This window comes from Pyxicephalus adspersus, chromosome 3 (assembly GCF_032062135.1).
Source record: "Pyxicephalus adspersus chromosome 3, UCB_Pads_2.0, whole genome shotgun sequence".
NCBI lineage: Eukaryota > Metazoa > Chordata > Amphibia > Anura > Pyxicephalidae > Pyxicephalus > Pyxicephalus adspersus.
The window spans coordinates 35,814,423-35,830,011 of NC_092860.1; the positions used below are offsets into that span (position 1 = coordinate 35,814,423).

The following is a 15,589-nucleotide window of genomic DNA, read 5'->3' on the forward strand; positions in this document are numbered from 1 at the left end:
CACACCCGGGTTCACCTAAAACTTAAAAAAAACCCACATACCTTGCTCGGTCAGCGTCCCCCGGCATCCTGCTGGTCTTCGCAGGTCCTGGGGACATGTCCTCCTCTGATCTCCAGCCACCAACTGCAGAGACGATCTCCTAGGTTTCCCGGTGACGTCAGTGCATGCGTCGGTGCAGGCGGGAGGAGCGATGGGAAATTCAAATAATTTTGTATTGGATTCAATACAAAATAGCTGTATTGAGTCCAATACAAATAAAATCTTCATATAATATATATATATATATATAATTACATGCTTCTCTACAAGTATATATGTTTCACTACTTTTTTATTTTCTTTTTTAACAGACTTTTGTGTTTTATTTAGTTTAATATTAAATTTAATAAATATTGGACATATTTTGGTGAGGTTAAGAACATATTTCAGTTATGCTTAAGAATTATGGCCTACAATGTAAAATAAATTTCCATGCAAAAAAAATGTAACGCTTTTTGCATGGTAATACGAACAGAATTAGAATGCTAGGGAGGTTAAGGAACCCTGGCTGTAATTACTATAACCACAGCTCACAGTACAATAGTGTGGGGGTCAGCAGGAAAAATGTCACCTTTACAGATAGCCAAAAAGATTGTTGGCGTCACCTAAACCAGCGGTCACCAATCAGTGGTCCGTGAAAAAATTTTAGTGGTCCACAGAAAAATTTAGAGATTATTTGCAATTTTTATGTTTTATTAAAAAAAAATAATATTGTAATAAATTCTTATATTCTGAATGACAATGTTCACCTTTATATTACACTAAATTCACAAACTGTACTGTGTAGTATTAAGTTGTATGAGGGAACTGCTGCCGAGCCGTATACTTCAGTATTGTTTCCACCATTACAACAGTCACCCCTCTCCGTGAATACCGATTCCCATCCAACTGTTTTATTCATTTATTTCTCAGATGCTCTTTTAGGTAAGTATGACCTTAACTGTGTATTTTCTTTATCTGTTATATTTATTGGCATCAAATAGTTTGACTTTAATAACTATCATTTCTTGTTTGGTCTTAGATTCGAATAAAATAAACCCATATTGAGGAAAAGCAAACGGATATTTTGCATTTCTTTAGTAATACCAAGGATAATGCAACTAATGATAATACTAACAATAGTAATACTTTGAATCCGAGCGTCCACAGTCCTTGTCAGGCACCATTAGAAGGATCATTATTTTACAAATGTTTTTATCTTTTTTTTAAAAATTATTAATAAAATTATGAATGTATTAATCCGGGAGGTCCAAAAGGTTGGCGACCACTGCCCCAGACCTGGGAGGCAAAAATTGCTCATTGCACCAGGAACCCCCAGCAACCTCTGGAGGAACCGATTGAGAAACACTGCAGTGTAAGGTCACAAAGTCTCTAACACAGGGGTGTCAAAATCTGGCCAACATTCTTTTTTTTAGCCCCCATAGGAATCCTAAATATGAATTGCAGCTGGCCTGCCGCTGCATTAAAAAAGCGCCACTACTACAATTCCCGACATCACTCGTGTCTATAGACCAGCGGCCTCTCTGCCTATGCATGGCCCCACATTGGGCTGTTTTATAGACGCAGGGAGTTGTAGTAGTGGTATTTGAATTTGACACCCCTTCTCTAATATAACAATGCTGCCCATTGCGCTCTCTTGCACCCTATACACAAATATATGTACACCTTCATTTACAAAAGACAATATTAGAGTAACACCAGCCAATCACAATCTCCGTAACATGAGGTTCTAGTCCCATTTGATGGCAGCTGTCCAATGATTGGATGGCGTCCTGGAGGCGTACAGTAGAGCGAAGCTCTGGGTGTTTCGCGCCCGACCCATTTGTCAGTGTGAGCCCCGGGATAAAGTCTCCTCTGTGGGCATATTTCTACCCTCAGGTGACTGGCACATACAGGGAGAAGAGGGCTCACATCGCAGTTTCCACAGGCAGTCAACACCCCTCAGTCTAGCTCACGGAACCGACCAGCCAATGGATGGCTAAACTCCACCCCGGAACTGAAAGTAGCAGTGAGGGGGTGTAGCAGGGCCGATTTGACAGTGACACCAATAGAGCTGTAGTGCAGCTCCCTGTTATATGGCAGGGGGTCCGCTCCTCTATAGCGGGGAGGGCTGCTAGCCCCTGCGGGGACCTCAGCAAACAACCAACAGGATATTCCGGGGAGTCGGCCTTGGAAACATTACAGGGGGCAGAGGAAGTAGACTGGCACAGCACCAGAGAGGGGTACAGAGGATCCCCACACCTGGACACAGGGGCGAGGCGGGCCCGGCTCACTGGCAGCAGCTTGGATTTCCCCATGGTGAGTATTCATCGTGTATATGTGCTGCAGCCTGTGTGTGTGTGTGTAATGATCACACTGTGTGTATGCCATGGCAGGATGTGTGTATTCTGCATGTAAACAAAACTTTACTCGTCTGCGTCCTCACATATCAGCTGTATGGGTTAGAGTCATACATGGGATTTACAAGGAGCCATCTATGAGCAGCATTACAACACAACACGTATGCTGCAAGTCTCTCAGTAACATGAACACAACATTTATTGTTTATACAACTTCCCCTACACTTCTATCACCTGTTGATGCTGCCAGAGCCACTATACAGGACATTCATTATTATTCATCAGCTCAGCTAACACAAACAACTAAGTACACAGATGAAATGCAAATATTGTGGCTGTTATCAGTATTTATATTATTATTAATCAGTATTTATAGTGCCAACATATTAGGCTGTGCTGTACATTTAAATAAGGGTAGCAAATGACAGACAGATACAGACAGTGACACAGGAGGAGAGGACCCTGCCCCAAAGAGCTTACAATTTATGAGATCTGCCAAAGCATTTGTATTGTGTTTTCCTTCCAATTCTGAGAATTACACAGCACTGCAAGGTTAGGACCAGATTTTTACCTTGCTGCAATGACAGGTCTTGTCCCTCCTCCAAAGAAGCAGCACTCTGATAAGCTAATATTCCTCCTATCAGCAAGCACCTTGTTAGCGCATGATCAGTGCAGAACAACTAATTGGCTCCTTGTGCTGCATCTACTTCTTTAGGCCCTGCTGTACAGGGGCTGAATCCAGGTAAATCAGGGTGCCCAAGCTACTTATATTTGGATTTATACATTTAATGGATCAATATGTTTCATTGGTTCCAGATTGGTTGTCTGGAATACGGAATCCCTATTTAATGTACAACGCTACATAATATGTTGGCGCTATATAAATCCTGTTTAATGATAATATTAAGGGATTGTTGCTTTAGTGAGTTTTTAAGCTGCCGATTTCATGTAAAAGTTTTCTGCACATGTTTAAAATGTGTTGTTATGATCGGAAAGAGAATCATCTTCTTAGATTGTAAGCTCTTCGGGGCAGGGTCCTCTCCTCCTGTGTCACTGTCTGTATCTGTCTGTCATTTGTTACCCCTATCTAATGTACAGCACTGCGTAAAATGTTGGCGCTATATAAATCCTGTGTAATATTAATAATGTAAAGATTTTACTGACAGCATTATGGGGACATCTGGGTAGAAATGATATTTCTGGCTTTGCCCAGGACTTTTATTTGTGATGGATGCATCCACTCTGTACAATTTGTGAATTGGCCTTCTGAATAATGTTACCAGGAATATTCAGCAAATTACAAAAAGATTCCTTTTTTTCCTTTCACTTTTCATTTGACTAATCATAGATAAGACACATAAATAAACACACACAATAACAAAATACTTCTTTGATATTGTTTCTGTGCAAAGTGTAATTATTTTATCATCACACCAAAGCCAGACTTTGTAATGAGTTGGCAGGCGAGTAGTACGCGGTTTTGTTTGCTCATCTGATTTGATTTGAAAATGGCATTGGTTGGTTATTTTCCTTTACAGTTCTAAGTTCCCGTTACACTGGCTGCATGGAGTATTTCTTTTCCCCTTAGTAGTAAGTAACCTGACACACAATTTTGGATGGGCTTGGTGCATTCACATGGTCATGGTAGGGAGCTATCACTAGGGGGCAGTGTTGGATGTGAGTATCTCCCTTACATAATAGTGTAGGTGAGCTTGCCAAGATAATTGCTCACATTGCTATATCACCCTTTTACTGGGGCAGAAGAAATGATTATTTTTTTTAGCCTGCATCAAATTAATTATTCAAAATGCATATCTATTATTACGTGTTACTTAATGGGGAAAACAGGTACAGTCAAACATTGATCCGTATGCACGCACTAGAGCCTACCTATTTGTTTTTTGATCGTGGGAGGAAATAAAAGCTCCTGCAAGCACACAGACACTTTCTGGGAGAATACATTTACAAAAGCTCTTCACATAGTCTTCCTGGTGAGAATAGATCAGGTCATCAGCATTGGGAGGTAAGAATACTAACCTCTCAGCCATTGTTTTACTCACTTGAGCTCCAAGGGTTATTGGTATGACCAAGTCTCATCCTATGTAAAATGTTTTATGTGTATCTGTATCCCTGCACTTACACTAATAAAAACATATCCTTTTCTGTGTTGCTGATTTAGATTACTAGCTAAATTTATATTGAATTTCAATATTTTCCATGCTTGACAAATAAGGTTTGGGTACTCATATTTGTTGTCCGTAGGTGGGTAATGTACGGCTTGGCAGGCTGATGTTTACTTACTGCATAAGAATGAAATGCAGATGTATAGAACAGTAAAAATACATGCAGTTGATAAGTAGTCTGTGTTTAGGTGGTCACTGGGACATCTTTAGCCTTCTACTTAAAGTTATAGTCTGTATAAGATTAGTCTATACAGTAAGCTTTTAAAAAGCATTTACAAATCTTACTTAATGGCCTTCATTCAGAGTTTGGGGGGGTGCGGGGAAAATGCAGTTTTTTATGAGAGCATTGGCTACCCAAAGCTTGTTAAAAAGCCATATACAGTGGTACCTTGGTATAAGTCCTGTTTGGACACAAAAACTTTTGCTTGGTATACAACCTTTGTGCTAGAACTTGTATGGGTCAAAATGAGTCATAACACCGCACGCTACCCTTATTTACCTCCCTCGAGACAAAGCCATAACTGCCCACGAGAGTCCGTATACCAGTTGCTACCATTCAGTGAACAACCCGCACTATAACTCTCTGTGAATTACATAACATCTGCTCCTCCCTTCTTAGCGCCATCCAAGTAGGCACTCCACTCTTCTCAGTAAGGTAAAGCGAGGTTAAATTTTTTCTTTTTAAGGACTTATACCAAGGTATTAGTGTGCTTACAGTGACAGTCAGCACTTTTATTAAGGGCTGCAGTGTGAAACTAAGAGGCTGGCAGCTATGGAGTGTACAACAAACTGCTGCTGAGCAGTGGCAAACCACATCACAGACAACCAGCCTTGGCCATGGTGCAAATCTTCAAACACTAACCACACGGCCAAAAGCAACTCATTGCTTTTGGGGACCGTGATCTGCCACAGCAGTGTTGAACCCAGAAATTCGTTTAAGCCGGGTGGCAGCCCCTGTAATGTGAACCAGCTCTTCAGTAACCACCCAAAAACAGCTGGGTGGTTACTGAAAAGTCCTGGGTGTGCGCCCAGCTGAAAGGGGCTGGGGAGAACACTGCACAAAAATGGTCCCCAATTTTTTTTAATTAGAGATATTGGGGTCGCCGTTAAACCCACACTTCTGCTTATTGTGCCTCTAAACTGGCTCTTTGGTTTCTGTTTATCATCACTATACTGAAACATTTGGCTTAGTCCAAGGTTTGTAAGGGATTTGCAAATACCTTGTTTTTTTTTTAACTAATTTTTTTTCTAGATACTAATACCTTTGTGTATATCTTGGTATATAATATTTAAAATAATATTGTTTTAATATTTAAATCCCTTAGTGTTTCATTCTTCCTGAACATTGGTTGTACGTCTGGCTTTTTCCTAACATGTTATCATCACTATAGGCTAGTGGTACAAGATTTGTTAGAGAGTGTCTGGGATAACATTAAAATGCCATATTAGATTTTGCCAGTTAGTAGTACCATACAATGCATTGATGGTGGCAGTATTTTGCTTTGGGGTTGCATTTAGTAAAGGTGAAAGTGAATTATAAACAGTTCCAAATACCAATCACTTTTGGCCCAAAACTTTTAGGCGTCTGCTAGAAAGCTGAAGATGAATTTCGCCTTTTAACATGACATGACCACAAGCGTACATCCAAATCAACAAAAGAAGGACTGCACTAGAAGAAAATTAATGTTTTGGAATAGCCCAGCCAGAGTCTAGACCCAAATCTAATAGAAATTCTGTGGTGTGTCCTGAAGAGAGCTTTGCACAAGAGATGCACTCACAATCTGACAGATTTGAAACTTGTATGCAAGTAAGGCGGGAAATATTGCAAGTCAAGACGTGCCATTCTGGTACACTCCTATTCAAGAAGACAGAATGCTGTCATTACTTTCAAAAAGGAGCTTCTACAAAGTATTAGTTTAAGGATGTGCACACTTATTCAACCATGTTATCGTACGTTTTTGTTTCTTTAAATGTCCCTAACAGCTTTGTTTTTCAGTTGAATTTTACAGGTTATAGGTCACATTAAAGTTTTTAATATGATTTTTTGTGGTATCATTTTCTACATGACAAAAATCTGGCATTTTAACAGAGGAGTGTGCTCTTTTTATATCCACTGTATTAGATAAACTGCAATGAAATCAGTTGAGGAATACAGATTTTTATTAAAAACACAATTGTAGGGCAAACTGGGTAAATTAAGTAGGGTGTAGATTTTCTATGATGAACAGGTTGGCTGTGAGTTACCTAGAACAGCAGTCGCCAACCGGTGGTCCGCGGCTTTAGCCGGTGCACCCCTGAGCGAGGTCAGGAAAAGGACGCCGCTGGGGGATGGGGGCGGTGCACTAGCATGAGCCACGGACCTCCATACGGCATGCTCGCACCTGTGAGAGTGAGTGGAATTTGGCATCATGACATTATTAAAGGGGAAGTTTCTTCCCCTTTGAGTGACTCCCGGCGCATGCGTGGTCTGGAGCCAGTAAATTTAGTGGCTGAAAAGGTTGGGGACCACTGACCTAGAATGTTTGTGACCAGCAAGTTTAAAGGATCCTTTTTTTAGCATTCCTATAATGTAAGATAGCGATGTAAGCCTGTCCCATTAATGTTGGTGCAGAACCATAAGAAACACAACTGTGTTAAGTAAGCACTGTTAGCACAAAAAACAACAAAATCTTTGATGGTGTTGTTTCTGTTCAACTTTACTTTAAATAAACCTCTTGGTCCTCTCAGACAGTACTGCATGGACTCATTCATTTTGGATTTTATATGTTGCGTGCCCACCCTCAAAAATAGCTTTTAATACCTTTTAAATATCTCATTGGAATTGATAGGCTTGTCTCAAACCTTAATTGTTTACATTTGGTTTGTATTGCTTAAACACATTTTCACAATCTAGTATATTCCTGTATCAGTAATATTAGTCATTTTTTACTGGAACATTACTGTTTAGTGAAAACTTTCCAGTCTATGTTTAGTAACAGAAAAGTTGTCTAGGTCAGTGAATAAATTGCTTTTTTGGCCTAAGAATGTATCACAAACTTGCAAATCCAAGTTAGGCAGTAAAGCCTTGCCATTGTTGGCATTCACTAATGAATCTAAATATAACCCATTGAATACGCCAAGTGTGAGCAAGCATATTTGTTATAATTTGTTACACAGCAAAACAATTTGTCTTTAAAAAAAAATTGTGATCCCTTCTATGGAATCTGACTTTCTGCAGGCACCTCAAACTCTTCCTGAGATTAGCAGTTAAGGAAATTGGATCTAAAAGGAGTTTGTTTCACTTGGAGGGGTGATGGGTGCTGGTGGTCTGAGGGGTGCTTGGATTCTCCTTGTGTAAAGATTAGGGGAGCTTTTTATTGCTTTCTACCTTGTTAGAAAAGCTGAGTTCCTGATGGCCATTGGTTTTTATATTCAGATGAAGTTGTTTATTATTAAGTATTTTTCATACGTGTTCTTTTTAACTAACTGATTAATAAAATCTTCCAGTATATTCCTGCTGACCACAGGACTCATGAGTGCGTTTAGAGGTCCTTTAGAGGGTTTGTGAAGGTTGATTGTGCTTTCTGTATCAAGTAACCTTTAGGTCTCTTGGTAGAGGTTTTGATCTGTGGACTGATTTCATAAATGTCTTGTAGTGGTAATTGTTGTCATCATTGGTATTGGCCATTTCCAAATGTCCTAAAATTGCATGTTCATCAAACTTGACCTAGAGGTCCATTTATAAAGCAGTGAATCTGACATTCGCAATGTCAAAAGACAGGTTCGATTAAGTAATCATAGATATAACAGTGCTCAACCCAGGATTTTTTTTGAGCCGGGTGGGAAGAAATTGTAGGCGGGTGGCAGACCCTGTATTGTGACCCAGCTCATCAGTAACCATCCAAAAACAGCCGAGTGTTTGCTGAAAAATGCTGGGTGGTGCGCCCGGCTAAAAGGAGCTGGGGAGAACACTGTATTATGTACGTTTATTTTTTTTGCCTTCTATTTCAACAAAGTTGCAAGAGATTGACCTAAAGAAAAATTGTGTGTGTGTGTGTATAGGGCTTTAGGTTAGCTGGCAGCCCACAAACACTATCTCTGTTTCCTGAATATGTGCTGGATAGTGTCCAATAAATGTTTGTTTATTTCTCTCTTCCTCTTTTTCCCTATAGAGTTTTGCGAGTTTGCGGAATAAAATGCACCTGGAGCCTTCAGTATTTCTGCTTCTGCCTTGTAGAGTTTGTATAGTTCAGATAATATGTCACTTATGAAAATGTAGTTATTATATTAAAATCTTATTCATTTCTTAGTCATTTAAAAATTAATCATGCATAATTCTTGGCTATTTTTCAGCAGTTTAAAAATAGTATAGCACAGAGACCTCTGAAAGTGTTCAGGGATATCTTGTGAGGCAGATATGTTTATTTCTACTAAACTGTGCATCTTCCATTCTAAATCCAATCACAAATAGCGTTGCTCCTCTTTGGCATTTTATCAATGTCTATTCTGTCAAGATAAGTTCATATTGTCTCTGGTAATTATTTAATACAATAAAGTATAGAGTATTGGAAAGGTTCAGCGAGCATGTTGCTAGTGTAAAATAGACTGGTGTTTGGCAGTGCAAAGTGTATACAAGTATATGCGTTCTTCTTGGCAGATGTGTTTTGTATGCAGCATCCTGCAAAGGGCCAATATATACAGAGGCACCAAACAGAGTTGTGAGGCCCCAAAAGTTTTCTGTTCATAGCTTGGCTGCTTTTTGCAGGAGGCTCCTTTTTCAGAATTTTTTGGTTTAAATGAATCCTTTTGGTGTTTGCTTTAGAGTGACTACATTATTTTGCTTAGTTAGCCTGATAGCTTGTCAAACAGAAGGACTTTTAGTTCTAGGCAATTATGCAACAATTTTTAAAGAGAATTGCTGAATACTGAAACCTGTGTAATCTAGAAGGGTCAAAAAAAAACAAAAAAAACAAAACAAACATATTTGCTAACGTCCTGTTACTTACTACTACTCTGTTCATGTTTTTGAAATTGTGTACTATCCCTCGAATTACTTATTATTTTGAACAATGGTTGATTTATAGCTACCCTTTACTTATTCCTTTGAAACAACAGTTAGGTCAGACACAGATTCAAATGTATGAATAAGCAAAATACTGTAAACACTGTGTGGAAAAATTTCCCTAAACCATGGCCAGCAAAAAAACAAAAAAAAAAACTTGCATTCATTCTATGTCCCAATCTCCTTTATCCATAGCTAGGAAAAATAATTTGGCTAGAGATTGACTTTATTTTGGCAGATCATTTAAGGTCCAAAGTCGAAGTATGTTTATGTAATGGTCCCATTGCATGTGCATCTTTCATGCTATTGGAGCAACACGTTGGCTTCCATTGTCACAGTTAGTAGTGTGGATTTCATTTGTTTTTGAAACCTAGAGTTTTAGACAACATGGATTTGAACACATACAGTTAAGTCCATAAATATTTGGACAGAGACAACTTTTTTTTCTCATTTTGGTTCTGTACATTACACAATAAATTTTAAATAAAACAACTGCAGTTGAACTGCAGACTTTTAGCTTTAATTTAGTGGGTTAACCAAAAAGATTGCATAAAAATGTGTGGAATTAAAGCCTTTTATTTTAACACAATCACTTCATTTCAGGGGCTCAAAAGTAATTTGAAAAATTAAAAAGCTGAAAATATAATGTTCATTTCTAATACTTGAATGAAAACCCTTTGCTGGCAGTGACGGCCTGTAGTCTTGAACTCATGGAAATCACCAGATCCTGGGTTTCCTCCTTTTAAATGCTCTGCCAGGCCATTACTGCAGCGGCTTTCAGTTGCTTTCAGTTTGTTTGTGGGACTTTCTGTCTGAAGTTTAGTCTTCAACAAGTGAAATGCATGCTCAATTGGGTTCAGATCAGGTGACTGACTTGGCCGTTCAAGAATTTTCCACTTGTTTGCTTTAATAAACACCTGGGTTGCTTTGGCTGTATGTTTTGGGTCATTGTCCATCTGTATTGTAAAACGCCTCCCAATCAATGTGACTGCATTTAGCTGGATTTGAGCAGACAGTATGTCTCTGAACACCTCAGAATTCATTGGGCTGCTTCTGTCCTGTGTCACATCATGGATAAACACTAGTGTCCCAGTGCCATGGCAGCCATGCACGCCCAAGCCATCACACTGCCTCCGCCATGTTTTACAGATGAGGTATGCTTTGGATCATGAGCTCTTCCACGCCTTCTCCATACTTTTTTCTTGCCATCATTTTGGTAAAGGTTGATCTTGGTTTCATCTGTCCAAAGAATGTTTTTCAGAACTGTGCTGGCTTTTTTAGATGTTTTTTTTTTTTCCAAGTCCAATCTAGCCTTTCTATTCTTGAGGCTTATGAGTGTCTTGCACCTTGCAGTGCACCCTCTGTATTTACTTTCATGCAGTCTTCTCTTTATGGTAGACTTGGATATCGATACGCCTACTTCCTGGAGAGTGTTGTAAATGATTCTGCGATCATCCACCACTGTTATCTTCCGTGGACGTCCAGATCTTTTGGCGTTGCTGAGTTCACCAGTGCTTTGTTTTTTTTCTCATGATGTACCAAACTGTAGATTTTGCCACTCCTAATATTGTAGCAATTTCTTGGATGGGTTTTTTCTGTTTGTGCAGCTTAAGGATGGCTTGTTTCACCTGCATGGAGAGCTCCTTTGACCGCATGTTGTGTGTTCACAGCAAAATCTTCCACATACAAGCACCCCCCCCAAATCAACTTCAGACCTTTCATCTGCTCATTTGATAATGACATAATGAAGGAATTGCCAACACCAGCCCATGAAATAGCCTTTGAGTCAATTGACCAATTACTTTTGAGCCCCTGAAATGAAGTTATTGTGAAAAAAATAAATAAATAAAATAAAAAAAAAAGGCTTTAGTTTCATTTAGCCTACATTTAGTAGTAGTAGTAGTACTACTACTAAAGTAGTACTAGTAGTAGTTTACATTTAATCCAATCTTTTTGTTCAACCCACTGAATTAAAGCTGAAAGTCTGCAGTTCAACTGCATCTGAGTTGTTTCATTTGAAATTTATTGTGGTAATATACAGAACCAAAATTAGAAAAAAAGTTGTCTCTGTCCAAATATTATTAGACCTAACTGTAGCATCATGAGGACAACAGAATTATCAAAATTAAATTTATTACAGCAAATGTCAGCAATACAGCAGAAATTTGTCTCATGTCTTTTGGGGCACTTCTCAACTATTGAGAAAGTATCTTGCATCTTTCTTTGCAATATTTGTAACGGTAGCTGTAGGCTCCCATGCCCTGACATGAATTTCTGCATACCTTCTTCCCATGCTTGTTGAGTCTAAGACTGGGGTCAAGTTGAATTTCCTGGATCTGACATTGGAAATGATGCCTTGCCTATTTCTTCTAGCAGGGACTGTCCAGATGGGCTTCACTGGTCTGAAGTCTGGTCAGTAACTTTTACAAGGGGGTCAGAGCTAAGTAATAAAGTGGTTAAGAGTTTGTACGAGATATGAACAAAATGTAATACCCTTTGCATAGAGTATTTTGCCAACCCAGGAGCAATACAGTAAAAAGAAAACACTAGAAAAAGGGTTTTTTAAGTTAGTATTATAGTTTATTCTACATACAGCAAATCCTGATCTCTTTCACATCAGAAAGGTTAACATTGTCATCAAAATGTGGCTTGGTAGAGTGCTAGACATTACTCATCTATATGAGTAATATACTGGGTGAAACGCGTTAGGTACTAATGGGTCGACGTATGCGATCAATATTTCACGCTATCCTATTTTGTATGGACTATTGCCAGATGATTAATGTGTAGCGCTCTACCGGGTTACATTTTGATGACAATGTTAATATTCCCGATGTGAAAGCGATCAGGATTTTCTGTATGTATAAGAAACTTTAACACTAACTTGCTTTCTTTTGCCAAAAAACCCTCTGTCTAGTGTTTTCTTTTGGCTTTTACAACGATACAAAAGTATTTATTGGGACAAAGAATTTTTATTCAATTTTACACTTTACATATGAACTGAGAACTAGAGGTTTACCATGCATTTATTTTGACAGTTCACACATAAATGCTTGAACTGTTTCACATATTTATAGATAAATGAAGAGCTCTCAGACTGACAACCCAGGCCTGCAGATTATGCTGAGAGAGCTGCTCTTCAGGCGTAAGAAGTGGATCTGGGCAGTCACTTTGACATATGGTGTATTGTACTTTTTCTTTTATTCAGTTCATTGCTCTCATGATACATTGTGGGAATAGCGGCTGATTGACAAGGCGATGATGAAAAAATTTATCCCCCTCCATAGCTTTTGTTAAAGGTGCCTGAAATTTTGCTTCTTTTTACCAGACCTACAATTTATATTGAGGAGGCTGAAGGTATTTGGATATTTTGAATTGGAGAATACTTTTTTTTTTTTTTCTAGTAAACATTCTTAATTTTTTTTTGCAGTGAAATTTAGAAATCAGAATTTTTATTGCCTTGGACCTTGGAAAGTGGGATGCATTCTAGTTGATGAAAATGACAAAAACAAATGTTCCAAAACAGACAGCATTATCAAAGCCAACTAATACAAATCATCTAACTTCTGATGATGCAGGGTTTTTGTAAAGGCAGGTACATAAGGATTAATCCATTTATGGCTAGAACAATAGAAATCTGAGAAAAGTGCAGGATCGACCAATGTTTCTTATCCAGGGTTCAGTGGAATGCTATGCATACTTGATGATTATGGCAGAAGCTCACCGCCCACCAACAGGTTTAGTTCCGCTTAAACAGATGCTTAAATTCTCACATATGACTGCGGCAGCATATATGTTGTTTTGGATGGTACATCCTAAAGCCAGGGATTTATAAATCTGTAAAGGAACCCATTGGCATCTTTCCAAGGTTTAAATGAAATACATATTGTATTATACTTCAATTTTGTTATTTAATGTAGAACTAACACACCTCTGAATACTTTTTTTCACTGTACAGATCTGTATATAGTATGAGCACTGAACTAATATACCATAGAAGAATTAGGTCCATACATAAAGCTGCTCTTGTCTTTTGTGTTTGCGGTTAAGAACATGGGAAATTCTCCCTCTGGTTAAGTTGTGATAAGAAAACAGTGGCTAGTAGCTGATGTGAGTACTTGTTGTTTAACCATGGTATTAATGAGAAACACCCAGTGAATGACGTGCACGAGTAGTAGAAAACAGAGTAGTAAGCATATTTGTTTTAGGATCTTTTTGGTCTATTTATAGTTGAAACAACTTATGTTTGTAGCTTTACCAACAGCTTTATGTATATTTCTCATAGTGACTTATATAGCACAGTTCTCTCCTTTTGGTGTTGGATTTTTCCAGGAATGATGAGTTAATAATAAAGTAAATTATTTGTTTTAAGAAAGGTGCTAATAATTGTCCCACTGGCAACATTATGAACAACGAATGTTAGATGTGAGGTAGCTCTTGGCAAAGACGAGGGCTTTTAGGGGGGGTATAGATTTTTTTTTTTTTTTTTTTAGTGATGAGCAAGTGCCTCCAGTTTTAGATCCCCTGTCAACAAAGGGCCTATTATTAACTTGTCTTTAATGAAAAAAACTATTGCTAATGGCTGACCTAGCAGGCTGTACTATTGTATAGGCTGCTCTCCAGTACTTATAATGCTTAGGCTTTAGTTTTTAGTTTTGAGCTGATTCAGCTGTGTATTCATTATACCATCATTAGGAGTGGGTCTCTTTATTTAAACATTTTCATCTAAATAAAAAAATGGATGAAAGTTTTGTGTGAATACATGCATAAATAGGTTTCTACATAATATTTTAATGCAAAATTATTATTTACCTGAAATTTACTTTGTAGCAGCCTCTTTAAACCCATGTGCAGCAGAATTTGGACTGGCAAGGGAATAGCAGCACAATGAGCTATTCAGTTGTTCTACAGTACTTATGTGCACACAGTTGACATTGTTATAGGAGGAGATAGCAGCGCCCCAGAGTGCATTTAGCTCTTTGCCTAAAGTTTAGCTTTTATTGGAAGAGGGATGCCAAAGAAAGATGGGAGGAACTTCTGATGATTGTAATCAATGCCTTTTTCCGCACTAGTTGTGGCTTGGTTATGCACTAGTAGTAGCTTAAGCTATTTGTGCCCTAATATCGCCAACCAGTAGGGTTGGAAGGAACTGCCACTGTTTTGGATAAATAGTAAATGTGGCAACGTTAGTTGAATAACTGTAAGGTGTTCAAAGAAACCCTGCGAAAGTGTATACTACTCTCTGTTGACTTCTTTGTGTTTTTGTTTTTTTTTGCCCACATAAGTAAGGCTTATTTTAGCACACTACTCTTCTGTTGTTACTTATTGTGGTAATGTATGGTATTATATCACGTATCACAACACTTTACCATCAGCATTTAGAGATTCCATTGTTGTGGCAATGAAGGAGGAGGGGAAACCTCGAGGATCCCAATCAGAACAGCCCTCACTATTTTTTTTTTCCTTTTTAATTTATTTTTGAGCTACATTTCGTTAGCTGAACTGCAATACTTTATAACGTTTGGCATCATCCTAGTAAATTTGTTTTTTGCTTTTCTTTTATTTTCTGCAGTATGCAGCAAGTGCAAATTTGATGGCTTTTTTCTTAAGTTTATAAACAAATACATTTAGAGTGCTGCTATTTTAAATGTTGCATGGTGAGTATTGCACAAGATTTGTTGCACCAATATTCAAGTTCTGCCTTAAGAAGTTTCAAAACTCAGGCTAGTTGCACAATACAAAGGTAATTTGTCATGTTTTGTTTTGTTAGAGCAGGCTTTAAAAGTGGAAAGGAGTCAGACAAGTCCTCCTTGATTGCCATTCAATGTATTTGTTGAGAGGGGAAACATAAACCAGTTGTGTTCTGTGTAGGATTTTAGAAAAATTTGATTTGGCGACATGCAAACAAACCCTCCTAATTCAGGGCCAAATCTTTGGGGTTTCTTCGATTCAGATGTATCCATGTTTAGGAACTGGAACTCCCTTTTT

General features: G+C 38.3%; 1 protein-coding gene across 2 annotated transcripts in view; it reads left to right on the forward strand.

Moving 5' to 3' along the window:
• The first annotated feature begins 1,908 nt into the window (after positions 1 to 1,908).
• The window catches only part of JAK2 (Janus kinase 2), a 99,920-nt gene continuing 86,239 nt past the window's right edge, over positions 1,909 to 15,589 (forward strand). The window contains exon 1 of one of the 2 annotated variants that reach the window (XM_072404221.1): positions 1,909 to 2,336. The gene's annotated coding sequence lies outside the window, so the exon portion shown is untranslated. The remainder of the gene's footprint in view (positions 2,337 to 15,589) is intronic. The other variant, XM_072404220.1, reaches the window with a different exon arrangement.